Below are 14,296 nucleotides of genomic sequence, written 5' to 3'. Positions count from 1 at the left end.
AAGTGGGGAGTGGTGGTGGTGGTGGGATGAACTGGGAGATTGGGATTGACATGTATACACAAATATGTATAAAATAGATGACTAATAAGAACCTGCTGTATAAAAAATAAATAAAATAAGAAAAAAAGAAAAGATAGTATAACATTAATTGACAGGTGTTCATTGATGGGTGATGGATAAACAAAACATGGTCCATCGACACACGGTGGAATATTATTTAGCCTCAACAAGGAAGGGCATTCTGACAGGTGCTACCACATGGATGAATCTTGAGGACATTATGCTCAGCGACATACGCCAGTCACCAAAGGACACACACTGTGTGATTCCATTTACACGAGGTCCCTGGAGGGGTCAGATTCATAGAGACAGAAAGCAGGCTGGCGGGGGCTAGGGGCTGGAGGGCATGGGAGTGAGTGTTTCATGGGGGCGGAGTTTCAGTTCCAGAGATGAAAAGGGTCTGGAAGTGGTGGTGACGTCTGCACAGCAGTGTGAATGTGCTTCACGCCACTGAGCTGTGCTCTTAAAATTGGTTACGATGGTCCATTTTATGCTATACTACGCGTATTTTACCATAAAAAGATCACTTAAAAGCTTTTGTAATGAAAAATAAACTGAATGCCAGTGCAGCCGGGACAGTGACTCTCCCAGGAGCAGCGCTGGGGCCCTCTGGTGGCCACGGCACTGTGGTCTGGCCACCTCTCCTGGCGTGACTGGACCTCCATGGCGAGGGTCCGCATGGCCTGGGGGACATTCACACTGGTGGTACACTGGTCACTGCTTGGAAACCGGCTCTCTGGGGGACAAGCCCCGATGGGGAGTATTTCCCAGTTTCTGGGATGTAAATGCCCCCTGGGAGGGTGTCAAGCTAATCACGCGAGTTCGCCGGGCGTGGGGCTGGGGGAGAGTCGCTGAGCTGGACTCACCAGCCCGGCTGCCCAGTGCTCACATGCGACCGGCTGCGTCCTTCACCCTTTGCCCAGCAAGCAGTGATGGAGACGCCACCATCCACACCGGAAGCAGCTCCCCACCCAGCTTGCCACCATCCCCAGGGAGCGAAGCCACTCTTTCCACTGCGTTAGGGACCAAAACACACAAATACAACATTTTTGAATATGAATTCTTTTATCATCTTTTTGGCTTCAATGTCTGCATTTTAACAGTATGGAGACAATCAGATAGTGAAAGGAAAAGAAAAATGGAGTCAGTGATGCTCAGAGGGTCTCTCAAATGGAGCCAGGAGGCCACTGAAGATGGGACTTTTGCTTGTCCCAGCCTGGACGGACTCTGACCCTGTGACCTGATGAGGTCAGTCAACTTACCAGACCCCTGCCCTAAAGCAACTCGTGGTCCCTTAAGAACGAGTGTTTTCCAGCTCCCGTCAGGACCAATCAGTTCTCACCAGGCAACTTTTAACAAAACGGCCTCTTGGCTTTTTGTCTTCAGAAGCCCCTGACTCTTTCTCTTCCTTGAACACTCTTTCAGGGCTACCCGAATCTGGGTCTCCTGAATTGCAGTTTTTACTTGCAGTCCGCAAGTAAGCTCTTTTCTTATGTGCAGCCACTTGCATTATTGTTTTGGTTGATAAGACCTGGGATATGGGATATTCCACAAGATACTTGTCCTGGAGTCAAAGTTACAGAATTCCACACGAACCACCAAAAAGAATAGAATTCTACATGAACCACTACCCCAGCCCGAGACCAACCCTGGAGCTGCACCTTTGCTGGGGAAACTCAAACAGCAGAGCAAAGGCTTTGAAAACTGGGCCGACGTTGGATCGACCACACACAGCAGGTAAGACGGAACTTCATCAGGTCACAGGGTCAGAGTCCGTCCAGGCTGGGAGGAGCCTAAAACCCGTCCTTGGTGGCCGCGCGGCTCCATATGAGAGACTCTCTGAACCGACTCCATTTTTCTCCTCCTTTCCATCAGGTAAAAGTGAACACTTGAAATGAATGGAAAGACAAGTTCTCAGTAGAGAAAAATAAATTATAAAAAGAACCTGATGGAAATTTTAGAATTCAAAAATACGATGTTTGAAAAACATTTGCAAATCACCTATCTGACAAAGGACTTGTACCCAGAATGTATAAAGAACTCTTCACACTCAACAATAAGAAAACCACTCAATGAAAAATGGGCAAATTAATTCTAACAATCCCCAAAGAAGATGCATGCATGGCAAATGAGCACGTGAAGAGCTGCTCACCAGCAGTCATGACGGATTTGCAAATTAAAGTTTAAGCTACGCTAGGAGTCCTCTAGAATGACTACACACAAGGGCTGTAGCTGCCGACTGGGGTGCTGGGTGCCCCCCTGCAGTGTCGTGGGAACAGGCACAGCCACTCTGGAAATCTGCCTGTAATTTCTTTAAAAATTGAACCTATACCTACCATAAACCTGAAAGTTATGCCCTGGGCATTTACCCTGAAGAACTGAAAACTTACCTACACACAAAACCCGCACATGGGTGTTCGTAACACCTTTACTTGTACCACCAAAGGCTAGAAACAACCCAGTGTCCAGTGTATGCTTCAACAGACGGGTCCACACAGGCCCAGAATGGAAAGAACAAACTGTGAACAGGCGCAGCGGCTCAGCTGGGTCTCGGTGGTTTCACGCCAAGGAGCCCTTCTGCGGCCACGTGTTGTCTGGTTCCACACCTCCCCAACTGCCCTTGGCTTCACCGAGCTTCCCAGATGCTGCGTATTTTAGATTGAAGGTTTACGGCAGCCCCGTGCCGTCAGACGACGGTTAGCATTTTTAGCAATAAAGTATTTGTTAGTTAAGGTATGTAGGTTGTTTTTTAGACATCATGTTACTGAACCAAACTCAGGTCTCCTGGCCCAACCTGCAGCAAACCCATCTACTGACCCGGGTTGAGGTGAAGGAAAGGGCGGTGTTTACTGCAAGGTGCCCAGCGTGGGGCTGAGCAAGGAGGACGGGAGCTCATGCTCTAAAGACCCAAACTCCCCGATGGCTCTCAGGGAAAAGTTTTTAAAGGCAGTGTGAGGAGAGGGTCGCAGGGCGTGGTCAGCTCCTGGGAGTCCTTATGATTGGCTGGTGGTGATGTAATTGGGAGTCAACATCATCAACCTTCTGGTTCCAACCGGTCTGGGGTCTCCGTGCTTGAGGGCAGCAGACAGTTAACTTCTCCACCTGGTGGGAGTTTCCGTATCTGCAAAAGAGCTCAAAGGACATGACTCAGAATATCATCTACGGTCCGTGAGGAGGAACTAAAGGCCCTTGACTTAGTTTTATGGCTAAACTAGTATTTTTATGTCTTGCTTGACTGTTTTCCTTTGTTTCTGCATTTGCTCTCTTCTCTGATTAAACGCGCTCTTTGGAAGTCAGGAGGCTAAGGCTTTTCTACAAACAAGAGGTGGGGAAACGCGGGGGTGGTGGGGGGTCCCCGGGAAGGCCCCGTAGAGTCCTGCTGGGTTTCAGTAAAGCCCCTGCACAATTCATAGACTACAGTATGGTATAAACTGACTTTACATGCACCGGGAAACCGAAAAGTTCCTGTCTCACTTTACTTTATTGCTATGGTATGGAACCAAACCCACAGTATCTCCTAGGTCTGCCTGTAGGTGACTTTCTGGCAAAGACAGGACCATAAAGACGGATCACAGATTCGTGGTTTCCGTGCACTGAGAGCAGGGGACGGGCTGGACTGAAGGGGCAGCGGGAGGGAGTTTGTGAGGGTGATGATCTGGTTTGAATCTTGCGTGACGGTGAATTTGTCCAAACTCACAGAACTGAACATCACAAAGGGTGGATTTTAGAGTATTAAACTAAATATAAAAATCTAGAGAGTCACTGTTCTCGAGGAACCGTCGGGAGAGCTGCTCCAGACTGAAGGAGACCAGGGAACATGAGACCATGTGGTGGGTGGACCCAGAAAAACAGCTACATGTGACACCCTCGGGGTGACCCGGGAAGGGGAACGTGGACTAGGGGCGCTGTGGGCTACACGCTTCTGGGCCATGATGACCGTCCTGTGGTTTTGTATGAGGTCACCCTTGTTATTAGGAGAAAAGGAGATTCAGGCTGACACAGCTGGGGAGCAAATCCTCTCAGATACTGGGAGAGAGAGAAATTCAGAGACAGAGACAGAGGCTGGCAGGATGGTACATGGGTTTTCACTGCATATTTTTTCAAATTTTCTGTGCATTTTAAATTTTATAATAGAAAGTGTATATTTTTTTTTTGAAAGTGTATATTTTTAATGCCATGGGGAAAATAACTCTAGACACGCCTTATCATCTGGGACTGAAGTTAAATTCTGAATTCTTAGGCCAAAATAATTCAACAGCATTTTCCAATCACGCGCTCCAAGCTGGAGGGACATGTTTCTTGTTAATAGGCTCAGCATCAGTTTGGAAAGTTCTAGAAGCCAAACCCAGAATGCATTTTGCTCACAGACTTGCTTTTGTCCTTTGCAAGGAAGGCTGCAAGGCTTCAAGGCTGCAAGGCTCTGAGCAGGAAGCTTCTGCAGGTGCAGATGTGATCTGGGCGGCTCCTGGCCCCAGGGGGAGGGCTGGGGGGCAGTCCCAGAGGCAGGGCCTACCGAGGTCAGTGCCCCCAACCACAAGGCAGGCATGTCACCCTCTCCCCTGCAGAGGGGAACCCGGGGGCTCACGGGAAGTAAGCAAGTAGGAGCTGTTGGTTTCCCCCACTGAGTTGACCTCCAGACACCAGCCTCCCACTTGGCTTCACCTTCACTTTTTTCTCTTTTTTTTTGCGGTACGCGGGCCTCTCACTGCTGTGGTCTCTCCCGTTGCGGAGCACAGGCTCCAGACACGCAGGCTCAGCGACCATGGCTCACGGGCCCAGCCACTCCGCGGCACGTGGGATCTTCCCGGACCGGGGCACGAACCCGTGTCCCCTGCATCGGCAGGCGGACTCTCAACCACTGCGCCACCAGGGAAGCCCCACCTTCACTTTTGAATGCCCTGGAAAGATCAATGATTTTACTGTTTGATTTAAATTTCACCAGTGATTCCAAAACCATGAACATTTAAACTCCTATGGTCATCTCAAGTGTGCAATTTGGAAGATTTCTTTTTCTTGCAAATCACAATTATCCATAAGAAAATACGGTGCCTTTTCTTTATATGACCTCCTTTAAATCTCCCATGCACACAGGACTCCTGGAGGCATGTTTATCAATAAACGGACACTAGTCATCTGAGCATCATGGTTTGTATAGTTGGAGCTGCACACTTACAGTCCTGGAGGCTCTGCCCAGATGGCCGAGAACTTGCTTTCTGGGCTGACTAGACTCTCGAAGCCCAGACACATCTTAACTTGGCTCCCAGAGTAAACTCCATGGGGTGAAATAAGGTCACTTTCACTGACTCTCTTCTTTGGATTCTATGTCGCTCTTTTTGTTTCTGGTTCTTGGCCAAGTTTGGCTGGTGAGGGTGCCAGCTGGGCTCAGCTGAAACATGGTGCAGCACCTAGGACCCTTAGGTGGCCGGGGGGAGGCGGTGGGGTGCCCACGGGAAAAGGGTGAGAGAAATTTTAAACAAATGAGTGAGGAATGGAACGCAGCAGGCACCATGCTGGCCCGAGAGGTCCTGTCCCTCTGACCAGCCCAGGCCTTTCCAGCGCTTGGCTGGCGGCCCGTGGCCCCTTCTCAGGTTGTGCTCTGGGAGAGAAACTGATGGAGGACCCCTCCCTGCTGCTGCTGCACAAGGGGGTGGCCAGGGCGTGACCTCCCTCCTCCAGGGTGGCCCCACAAATCCCTTGGGAGTAGCAGTTCCCTCCAAGGCTGTTGTGCATTGTCTGCCCAGGTCGCTCTCCCTGGAGCACTGTGGGCGGGTCACCAGCAAGACCAGAACATCGGACACTCTCCCTTCCTCCACTGGCTCAGCCCCACGGTGCACCCAGCAGTGCTGCCAGGCCATTCTATCCAGCCACAAGGACGTGAGGTCATTCGTCCAGCTGTGAGGACGTGAGGCCATCCTGTCCAGCTGCGAGGATGTGAGGTCATTTGTCCAGCTGTGAGGACGTGAGGCCATTCCATCCAGCTGTGAGGACGTGAGGTCATTTGTCCAGCTGTGAGGACGTGAGGCCATTCCATCCAGCTGTGAGGACGTGAGGTCATTCGTCCAGCTGTGAGGACGTGAGGTCATTTGTCCAGCTGTGAGGACGTGTGGTCATTTATCCAGCTGCGCGGATGTGTGGTCATTTGTCCAGCTGCGCAGATGTGTGGTCATTTGTCTGGCTGTGAGGACGTGAGGCCATTTGTCCGGCTGTGAGGACGTGTGGTCATTTGTCCAGCTGTGAGGACGTGAGGCCATTCCATCCAGCTGCGTGGACACGTCCCTCCTGGGGCCTCACCTAGCACCAGGCGCCGCCCTCTCCCCTGGGGAACCTGCCCACCCCCTCGGAGAGTCTCCTGCTCCGCTAACTTGTCCCGTGAGGGGCGCGAGGTTCCTCAGCCTGGGGGCGGGCGAGACACTGGTCACATTCAGCATAAATCTGGGCAATTCTGGAAATTCACAAGGAACAGGGCTGCTCTACAGCAAAGTGTAATTGGAGTGATAAGCGCATTAACACATTTTTCAGTTTGATATGGAATTATTTTCTCTGATAAGTAACTATTAAAAGGCCGACAGGAGCAGGACCCCGTTGGTCGCAGACCTGGTTCTGTTTTTTTTTTTTTAACATCTTTATTGGAGTATAATTGCTTTACAATGGTGTGTTAGTTTCTGCTTCATAACAAAGTGAATCAGTTATACATATACATATGTTCCCATTTCTCTTCCCTCTTGTTTCTCCCTCCCTCCCACCCTCCCTATCCCACCTCTCCAGGCGGTCACAAAGCACCAAGCTGATGTCCCTGTGCTATGTGGCTGCTTCCCAGTAGCTATCTACCTTACGTTTGGTAGTGTATATATGTCCATGCCACTCTCTCACTTTGTCACAGCTTACCCTTCCCCCTCCCCATGTCCTCAAGTCCATTCTCTAGTAGGTCTGTGTCTTTATTCCCTTCTTACCCCTAGGTTCTTCATGACATTTTTTTTCTTAAATTCCATATATATGTGTCAGCATACGGTATTTGTCTTTCTCTTTCTGACTTACTTCACTCTGTATGACAGACTCTAGGTCCATCCACCTCACTAGAAATAACTCAATTTCGTCTACTGGGCATATACCCTGAGAAAGCCGTAATTCAAAAAGAGACATGTACCAAAATGTTCATTGCAGCTCTATTTACAATAGCCCGGAGATGGAAACAATCTAAGTGCCCATCATTGGATGAATGGATAAAGAAGATGTGGCACCTGTATACAGTGGAATATTACTCAGCCATAAACAGACCTGGTTCTTACACCGCTTACAAAGATGCTTGCTTTCCTTTAACTTTCCATCAGCGCCTCCTGTGTCCAAATTCATTTACTTTCGCAGGAAACCGAGCAGGCGCTGTGTCACGAGCAATACATTTTTGGGGAGTGCCTCATGATTTGTTCTCATGTAGTTCAAAACACAGCTAGATTCACTCCACAAAGTTCTAGAAAGCCCCAGAAACTAATGCAGCGTGAAGATAGGGGCAGGCCTGTAATTACAAGCATATTCACGGGAAGATTCATTCATCCCTTACACAATTGACGCAGCAGCCCATGATCTCCTAGCTGGTCTTCTTCTGCTTTCTCAATTCTTCTGATGCAACAGAAAGTCTGGACCAGGGCTCTGCTCTGGCCAGGAATGGATCTCGCCCTGTGAGAGGGACGGGCTGCGGCCATGGGGGACACACAGCGTCACACAGGTTGACACGCTGTGTCCTGAAGCTCTGGCCCTGCAGACACACCTGCACCTCCTGACAAGCATTTGCTGGGTGTCCGCCAGGATGGGGGCAGGGTGGGGGGGCGCGTGGGCGGCGGCCGCCAAGGCCCCCATGCCGTTGGCAGCGCCCCCCGGAGTTGCTGCTCCTGGGGTCACAGCCCTTCAGAGCCTCCAGCTTTCCTGCAAATATTCTTCCTGCCCACTCTTTCCTTAGCGGTAACAGAACAAAGTGAATCCCCTCGTGATGCGGGGAACGGAGCCCCGGGCTAGGGCCAAGTCACCCACCGGGGTTCTTCTGGAAGGGCTGGCCCGGGGCCCAGCTCCGCGACACTAATGCCCCTTTCCTCTTCTGCCTGCCCGTCTTCGGGGGACACCCAGTAGAGGAGTTTGCCCCCCACACTGACCATGATGCTGGAAGAGGTCAGGGCAGCCGAGGCTGAGTCATCCTGGGAGGGGCCTGCTTGCTCCCAGACTTATTTCCTGATCTGTGATGGGCTGGACTGGACCCTTCTGGGATCTCGAGGTCCTATAAGTGTGAGAAAAAGAAATACACCTAAAACTTAAGGGGGTTCCTTAACGACGTGAAATAAGGGCAAGAAACCATGACAAGCGGCTGCATATTAGCCATCCCGAGTGTGATAGCTGAGGAGTGGACAGACGGGACCCAGAATAGGGCGGTGTAGGCTGAAGAACTGACCAGACCGCCAGAGGATCGGATGCAGGCCCCGGAGACAGAACGCTGGGGAAGAGGTAGAAGGAGAAGCCACTAAGAGGGGTGCCGAGTGCAGGTGACAATCAATTCCAGAAGACAGAAGTTACAGAATGAGAGAAACACACAGACAGAGGAATTATCTAATGAAATAGTGAAAATACATCTTCTAGAGCTACAGAAAGGTGAACGCCCTGCCCTGAACAGTGCATGTAGAGGTGCCAGTGGCATGTAGAATGGAGGAGTGGCATGTGGGGCGCTTGGGCCTGGATATTTTAGGGTGAAGTATGGACATTCCAGATGGAGGGCGCAGATTCTCCAAAGAAACAAGAACCAGGTTCACACAACTGACACACAGCACAGTCAGGTTCAGGGGGTGCAGCACAGTGATCTGACGTCCACGCACCACGAAATGATCACCACGGTAAGTTTAGTGAACAGCATCACGTCATATAGACACGACATTAAAGAAAGAGAAGAGAATGTTCCTTGTGATGAGAACTCTTAACAACTCTCACAGCAGCACACAGCCGTGTTAATTATGCTTACCATGTTGTACATTACAACCCTGTACTTATTTATCTTATAACTGGAAGTTTGTACCTTTCGACCACCTTCATCCAATCCCTCCTCCTCCCACCCCCACCTTTGGTAACCACGAACTTCATCTCTTTTTCTATGAGTTTGTTTCTGAGGTATAGTTGACTAAAACACTATGTTAGTTCCTGTTACACAGCAGTGATTCACGATTTCTATACATTTCAAAACGATCACCACACTGAGTCTAGTTCTGATCTGTCACCACACAAAGGTGTTCCGTAGGAACTGACGGTATTCCCCACACTGTGCATCTCACACCTGTGACTCCTTTGTTTTGCAACTGGAAGTCTGTACCTCTTAATCTCCCTCACTATTTCTCTCCTCTGCCCACCTCCCTCCCCTCTGACAACCATCTGTTCGTTCTCTGTGTCTGTAACTCTGTTTCTGTTTTGTTATGTTTGTTCGTTTTGTTTTTTAGATTCCACATATAAGCAAAATTATACAGTATTTGTCTTTGTCTGACTTATTTCACTTAGCAAAATATCCTTTTGGCAAATGGCAAGATTTCATTCTTTTTTATGGCTGAGTAATATTCCATTATATATATACACATACACACACACACCCTCACCCACACACCGCATCTTATTTATCCATTCATCTGTTGATGACCACTTGGGTTTCTCCCATAACTTGACTATTGTAAATAATGCTGCGATAAACATAGGGGTGCGTATATCTTCTCTAATTAGTGTTCTTTTTCTTTAGATAAATACCCAGGAGTTGAATTCCTGGATCACGTGGATATTTAATTCTTAAAGGAATCTCCATACTGTTCTCCATAGTGGCTGTACCAATTTACATCCCTACCAACAGTGTAGGAGGGTTCCCTTTTCTTCACATTCTCACCCACACTTGACAGTTGTTGTATTTTTGATAATAGCCATTCTGACAGGTGTGAGGTGATATCTCATTGTGGCTTTTTAAAAAAAATCTCATTCTGGTTTTGATTTGCATTTCTCTGATGATTAGTGACGTTGAGCATCTTTTCACGTGTCTCCTGACCATCTACATGTCTTCTTTGGGAAAGTGTCTATTCAGATCCCCTGCCCGTTTTCCAATTGGGTTGTTTGTTTTTTTGCTATTGAGTTGTATAAGTTCTTTGTATATTTTGGATATTAACCCCTTATTGGATATTTTGTTTGCTAATATCTTCTCCCCGTCAGTAGGCAGTCTTTTCCTTTTGTTGATAGTTTTCTTTGTTGTGCACAAGCTTTTTAGTTTGATGTGGCCCCAATCCGTCTCTTTTTGCTTTTATTTCTCTTGCCTGAGCAGACATATCCAAAAAAAATTACTAAGACCGATATCAAGGCGCATACTGCCTATGTTTTCTCTTAGAATTTTTATGTTTTTAAGTCTTACACTTAAATCTTTAATCCATTTTGAGTTTATTTTTGTATATGGTGTAAGAAAGTGCTCCAATTTGATTCTTTTCCATGTGCTGAATAGCTGTCCAGTTTTCCCAAGACCATTTATTGAAGAGGTTATCTTTTCTCCATTGTATATTCTTGCCTCCTTGTCAAAGATTGATTGCCCATATAGGGTTTATTTCTGGGCTCTGTACTCTGTTCCATTGATCTATGTCTCTTTTTGTGCCAGTACCATACTGTTTTGATTACTGTAGCTTTGTCGTATAGTTTGAAATCAGGGCGTGTGATACCTCCAGCTTTGTTCTTCTTTCTCAAGATTGTTTTGGCTATTTGGGGTCTTTCATGTTTCCATAGAGATTTTAGGATTATTTGTTCTAGTTCTGTGAAAAATGTCATTGGTATTTTCATAGGGATTGCACTGAATCTGTAGATATCCTTGGGTAGAATGGACATTTTAATAATGTTAATTCTTCCAATCCATGAACACAGTGTACCTTTCCATCTGTTTGTGTTGTCTTCTGAAATTCTTTTATGAGCGTCTTCTAGTTTTCCAAGTACACGTGTTGTTATCTCCTTAGTTAGATTTATTCCTAGGTATTTTATTCTTTTTGATGTAATTGTGAATAGGATCGTTTCCTTAATTTCTCTTTCTGATAGTTTGTTGTTAGAATATAGAAATGCAACAGATTTCTGTATATTAATTTTGTATTCTGCAACATCACTGAATTTATTGATGAGCTCTGCTAGTTTTTTGGTGGCATCTTTAGGATTTTCTATGTATAGTATCATGTCATCTGCAAGCAGTGATAGTTTTACTTCTTCCTTTCCAATTTGCATGGCTCTTCTTTCTTTTTCTCATCTGATTGCTCTGGCTAGGACTTCCAATACCATGTTGAATGAAAGTGGTGAGATTGGGCATCCTTGAATTGTTCCTGATCTTAGAGGAAATGCTTCCATTTGAGTATGATGGTAGCTGTGGGTTTGTCATATATGGCTTTTATTATGTTGAGATATGTTCCCTCTATGCCCACTTTGGTGAGGGTAATGAGGTTTCACGTTGCACTGGTCAGAATGGTCATTATCAAAAAATTTAGAAACAATAAATGCTGGAAAGGGTGTGGTGAAAAGGGAACCCTCTTGCACTGTTGGTAGGAATGAAAATTGATACAGCCACTACGGAGAACAGTATGGAGGTTCCTTAAAAAACTAAAAATAGAGCTACCATATGACCTAGCAATCCCACTACTGGGCATATACCCTGAGAAAACCATAATTCAAAAAGAGTCATGTACCACAATGTAGCACTGCAGCACTATTTACAATAGCCAGGACATGGAAGCAACCTAAGTGTCCATAGACAGATGAATGGATAAAGAAGATGTGGCACATATATACAGTGGAATATTACTCAGCCATAAAAAGAAATGAAATTGAGTTATTTGTAGTGAGGTGGATGGACCTAGAGTCTGTCATGCAGAGTGAAGTAAGTCAGAAAGAGAAAAACAAATACCATATGCTAACACATATATATGGAATCTTAAAAAAAAAATGGTACTGATGAACCTAGTTGCAGGGCAGGAATAAAGAGGTAGATGTAGAGAATGGACTTGAGGATATGGGGAGGGGGAAGGGTAAACTGGGACGAAGTGAGAGAGTGGCATGGAAATATATACACTACCACATGTAAAATAGATAGCTAGTGGGAGGCAGCTGCATAGCACAGGGAGATCGGCTCGGTGCTTTGTGACCGCCTGGAGGGGTGGGATAGGGAGGGTGGGAGGGAGACGCAAGAGGGAGGGGATATGGGGATATATGTATATGTATAGCTGATTCACTTTGTTGTACAACAGAAACTAACACAGCATTGTGAAGCAATTATACTCCAATAAAGATGTGTTAAAACAAATGCCCATGGACTCTCAAAAAATGAATAAATAAAACTCAATAATAAGAGAACCAAATTAAGAGACGGGCAAAAGGTTTGAATAAATACCTCAGCAGAGAAGGACAGAGGGCAAATGAGCACATGAAAAGATGCTCAACATCATGTTATAAGGGAAATGATAATCAAAACCACAGTGAGTTGCCACTGCATACCCACTTGAACGGCTAATATGAAAAAGACTGAGCACACCACATGCCACTGCGGATGTGGAGCAACTGGAACTCCGCTGCAATGTGGAGAGAACATAAAATGGCATAGCCACTGTAGAAACCAGGTTAGCAGATTCTTAAAAGTTAAAGATACACCCGTCATGTGCCCCAGTCACTTCCCTCCTAGGTATTCACCTCCAACAGAGACTCGTACATGCAGCTCACAGCAGTTGTATCTGTGGACACGGAAGGGTGGGCAGCTCCGTAGGGGCCCCGCTCCTCCGGGTGCCGGGCATCAGCCAGGGCTGGTGATGTGCCTGGCACACGATCATCTCCTCTGGGCCCTACGCTGGGCCCCACGCCGGGTGGCACGAGTGACTCTGGGGGCATCCCTCTTCCTGACTCTGGGGGCATCCCGCGTGGCGCCCTCGGGGCTCCTCCAGTGGCACCTGGCCTGCTGTTTCCCGGCCTCTCCCGCCCGGACCGTGGGGCTGGCATATCTTCACTGACACGTCCAAAACCGAGCGCCTGTCTCCCCAGCCCTCGTCTGCAGCCTCCCCGTTCACAGAGGGCAAACCGCCTTTCCAGGGCTCAGAGTGAGAGCCTTCGTTCACGTGGCCTGGACCCTCTTTCTTCCACAGCACACTTCGGTTCCCAAGGGAATCCTGCTCATTCTTCCTTCGGATGCCTCCAGAACCAGTGCACCTGGCTGAGCCACACGCTCTGTTAGCCCCGCAGCCTCCAGGGCTCCCCTGGCCCCCGGCACTCCTGTGCCCCCCCCCACCCCCGCTGCAGCTGCTCCGCCCCGGCCGCCCCTCCGCCTGCTCTTCTCCTGCGGACGCGTGCGCCGCGGGCCGCACCTCCGGGGCCCCACGCTAACGCTGCACTTCCCACGTCTTCCTCACGCCTGGCTCTGCCCACGGCCACTCTGGCTCTCTGAGGCACTTCCTCACCCTGCCTACCGGCCACCCGCCGCCCCAAAGCTGACCGAGGGGCCCAGAGGGAGGCCCGTGTCCACCTCGGCCCCGCCACCTCCCAGGCCCTGAGCGAGGCCGGCACGTGGCCGGTGGGTGCGTGAGTGAACCGCAGCCCCGAGCCCTGGGCTTGTGGTGTGGCGGGCGCCGCTATGCTGCGCACCCAACCTCGACCAGGGGACTCCCGGGAGGGCGGAGGAGTGTGCATGGGCGGCCCGAGCACCGGAGGCCTGGCCGGAGTCCGGGGAGTGGGGCAGACAAGGAGGGGCTCCTGCCAAGGGGCGGGCACCAGGGCAGGCCCCTCAGGCCACGCGGACTCCCAGCGATGCAGGGAGGGCAGTGCCCCCGCGGGGCTGGCCCTGCCTCACCTCCCGGCCGCCCACCTGCTCGGGGCCGTGAGCCCACCTCTGACGCGAGCAGGCAGAGCTGTCTGCCCCGGGCCTGGGCCCTCCAGGGCCTCAGCGCCGAGAGGGGCGCAGCGGGCTCCTCAGGTGAGCACAGGCGAGCTGAGCCGGGAGGAGGGTGCGTGCGGGCTCCCGCTGGGAAGCGCAGGGGCCACCGTGCCCGGGGCGCGGCGGGGCAGCAGGCTTACTTCCTGACACTGGGCTGGGGTTTGCCCCCCACGCAGTTTTGCAAAAGTAAAACCAGAAGACTCGTGGAAGTCAGACAATGACTTGTTTAAAGGTGGGAGAGGGTGGGAGGGCGATTTCGGTGAGAAGGACCTGCTCCTTGGGCGGCAGGCGGCCGCACGA

The sequence above is a fragment of the Grampus griseus genome (assembly GCF_964374135.1).
Source record: "Grampus griseus genome assembly, chromosome: 5".
In the NCBI taxonomy this organism is placed as follows: domain Eukaryota; kingdom Metazoa; phylum Chordata; class Mammalia; order Artiodactyla; family Delphinidae; genus Grampus; species Grampus griseus.
The sequence above is the reverse complement of the archived record's forward strand: the minus strand, read 5'-3'. Positions refer to the sequence as shown.